The 3,614-nt window shown below is 37.1% G+C and overlaps 1 non-coding gene across 1 annotated transcript; it reads left to right on the top strand.

Annotated features, from left to right (window-relative positions):
• Positions 1 to 3,118: 3,118 nt before the first annotated feature.
• LOC112650651 (U6 spliceosomal RNA) lies at positions 3,119 to 3,226 on the top strand. The gene has a single exon (XR_003130343.1). It is a non-coding gene; the product is annotated as a U6 spliceosomal RNA (small nuclear RNA).
• Positions 3,227 to 3,614: the final 388 nt, after the last annotated feature.

The raw sequence follows: 3,614 nt of genomic DNA, 5'->3' as shown, positions 1-3,614 counted from the left end.
ATTGGCTTCTTACATTCAGTAATATGTATTTAAGTTCCTTCATGTCTGTTCTTGGCTTGATGACTCACTTCTTTTTAGTGCTGAACAATATTCTGTTATCTGGATGTACCAAGTTCATTGACCCATTCACCTACTGAAGGATACCTTGGTTGCTTCCAAGTTTTGGCAATTATGAATAAGGCTACTGTAAGCATTGTGTGCAGGTTTTTGTGTGGGCATAAGTTTTCTATTCTTTTGCATAAATACCAAGGAAATGTGGTTACTGGATCAGATGGTAGGAGTATGTTGAGTTTTGAGTGTCTTCCAAAGTGAGAGAGAGAGAGAGAGGCAGAGACATAGGCAGAGGGAGAAGCAGGCTCCATGCAAAGAGCCCAATGTGGCACTCAATCCCAGGTTTCCAGGATCATGCCCTGGGCGGAAGGTGGCGCTAAACCGCAGAGCCACCCAGGTTGCCCACATTCTATCTTTAAAATAAAAAACAGTATGGTTGTATGAGTACAGAATGGTTTTAAGTATATCTGTCAATTACCCTTGTGATTGTGTGGTTGACTGCGAGATACAGCCATCATTGCTCAGCATCACAAGACAGCATTGTATCACATATTGATAAGCTGAGAAAAGGTCAAAATTGAAATTTTGAAGTGTGGTTTCTACTGAATGTGTATCATTTTCACACCATCATAAAGTCAAAAAATCATAAGTTAAACCACTGTAAGCTGGACACCATCTATAGAAATCATACAATTGCCTACCTCATGGAATTAAATTAGAAATCAGTAACAGAAAGATAGCTGAAAAGTCCCAAGACGTGGAGAAAAAAAAAAATCTAAATAACACATGAGTCAAAGAAGTAACCTCAAGGGAAATTAAATAATTTTTTGAACTAAAATTAATTAAATTAACTTTCCTTAGTCTGGAATCTTCTCTGTGAAATGATTACATTATTAATATTAGCATAGCTACTCTTTTTAAAATTAGTGTTATCATGGTACATCTTCTATATATTAACTTTTATTCTAGAATTGTCTTTATATTTAAAATCAATTTATAATTGGGCCTTGTTTCTTGACCCACTCTCACAGTCTGTAAATAATTGGTGCATTAAGGCCATTTGTGTTCCAAGTTATTATTGATGTAACTAAATTCATATCTACCATAATTGCTATTGTTTCCTATTTGTTGTTCTTTGTTTTTTAAAAATTAATTAATTATTTATGTTAGAGAGCAGAGGAGCATGAGTGGGGGGAAGGGCAGAGGGAGAGGGAGAGAATCTCCAGCAGACTCCCCACTGAGTGTAGAGCAGGATGTGGGGCTTGATCCCACAACCCTGAGATCATGTCCTGAACTGAAATCAAGAGTTGAACACTTAACTGAGCTATCCAGGTGCCCCTGTTCTTTGTTTTTGTTTTTTCAATATGCATATATTTAAAGATGTTATTTATTTATTTGAGAGAGAAAGTGAGAGAGCACAAGGGGCCAGAGGGAGAACCAGATTCTATGTGGATCAGGAAACCTGATGTGGGGCTCGATTCCAGGACACTGGGATCATGACCTGAACTGAAGGCAGATGCTTAACCAACTGACCCACTCAGGTGCCCCTCCTTTGTTTTTATTGTTGTCAACTACCCTTTTTCTGCCTTTGGTTTTAATTGAGCATTTTATATTATTCATTTTTCTCTCCTTTCTTAGTATATTAGTTATACTTCTTTTTAACTCTTTTTAGTGATTGCTCTGTAGTTGGCAATGTATGTTTACAACTAATCCAAGTACATTTTTAAATGACACTCTGCTGCTTCAAGGGTAAGGTGAATACCTTATAATAACAAAATAATCCTGATTCCCCCTTTCCATCTCTTGTCTTGTTGGTATTCATTTAACTTGTATGTAAGTATGCTTATGTATGTACATGTATATTTATATATATTTACATATAAATATAAGTAATCAAATATATGGTTGCTATTGCTTTAAACAGATTGTTATGTTAGATTAAGAATAAGAAAAATAAATGTTTTTATTTTGCCTTCACTATTCCTTCTCCAGAGTTCTTCCTTTCTTTTTTTTTTTTTTAAAGATTTTATTTATTTATTCATAGAGACACAGAGAGAGAGGCAGAGACACAGGCCGAGGGAGAAGCAGGCTCCATGCAGAGAGCCTGAAGTGGGACTCAATCCAGGATCCCCAGGATCACACCCTGGGCTGCAGGCAGCACTAAACTATCCTTTCTTAGTATAGATCTGAGTTTTGTCATTTTTCTTCTCTAAAGAATTTCTTTTTTTTTTTTTTAATTAGCATTTTTGCATGGCAGGTCTATAAATTTTGTCTGTTTGAGAAAATCTTTATTTCTCCTTCAGTTATGAAGGATAATTTTACAGGGTATAGAATTTTAGGTTCATGGGAGTTTTTTTCTCTCAAGATGTAAAATATTTCACTTTGCTTTCTTTTTTGCCTGCCTGGTTTTTAAAGAAAAGTAGGTATAATTCTTTGCTCTTCTATAGGTGAGGTTGTTTTTTTTTTTTTTTTTTCCTTCTGAGTTCTGTTAGGATTTTTTCATAATTTTTTTCTGTAGTTTGAAAATAGTATGTCTGTGTGTATTAGGGTGGGGGCATTTTTCATGCTCAGTGGTCTCTGAGCTTCCTGGATCTATGGTTTGGTGTCTGACATTAATTTGGAGAGTTTCTCAGTCATTTTTTTTCAAATGTTTCTTCTCTTCCGCTTTTTGTCCTTCTGGAATTTTGATTATGCTTATGTTACACCTTTGGTAGTTGTCCCACAGTTCTGGATATTTTCCTTTTTTTTTTCTCCACCGAGACTTGTATTATCATTGCTTTTCAGTTGTGGTGGTTTCTGTTGAGAAATCCTCATGCTCAGAGGTTCTTTTCCTTTCCTGTGTGCAGTCTATCAGTAAGCCTGTCAAAGATTTTTTTTTTTTACTACACTTTTTTTGAGCTCTAACATTTCTTTTATTGTTCATTCTTAGAGTCTCCATCTCTCTGTTTATCCATTATTGCAAGATGTCTCCTTTGTCAGAACCTGCAGCATCTTTTTTTTTTTTAAGATTTTATTTATTCATGACAGACAAAGAGAGGCAGAGACACAGAGGGAGAAGCAGGCTCCCGTGCTCGCTTCGGCAGCACATATACTAAAATTGGAACTATACAGAGAAGATTAGCATGGCCCCTGTGCAAGGATGAGAAGCAGGCTCCCTGGGAGGAGCCCGATGTGGAAGTCAATCTCCAATTCCAGGATCACGCCCTGAGCCTGAGACAGACACTCAACTGCTGAGCCACCCAGGCATTGGGAACCCTTAGCATCTTAATTGAAGTTGTTTTGAACTCCTAGTCTGATAGTCTCAATGTCATGGCCATATCTGAGTCTGGTTTCCAGGCTTGCTCTGTCTCTTCCAACTGTGTTTTTGGCTTTTTAGGTTGTCTTGTCATTTTTTTCTTGATAGCCAGGCATATGTACTAGGTAAAAAGAACTGCTGTAAATTGCCCGTTAGTAACATGGTGGAAAGGTGTGTCAGGAGGGAAGTATTCAATAGGCCTACAAGGAGCAGGACTTACTACTCATAGTCAGCCTGTGAACTTCACACATGCTTCTCGGTCCCCATG

This window comes from Canis lupus, chromosome 11 (genome assembly GCF_003254725.2).
Source record: "Canis lupus dingo isolate Sandy chromosome 11, ASM325472v2, whole genome shotgun sequence".
Taxonomy (NCBI): Eukaryota; Metazoa; Chordata; class Mammalia; order Carnivora; family Canidae; genus Canis; species Canis lupus.
The sequence above is the reverse complement of the archived record's forward strand: the minus strand, read 5'-3'. Positions and strand labels throughout refer to the sequence as shown.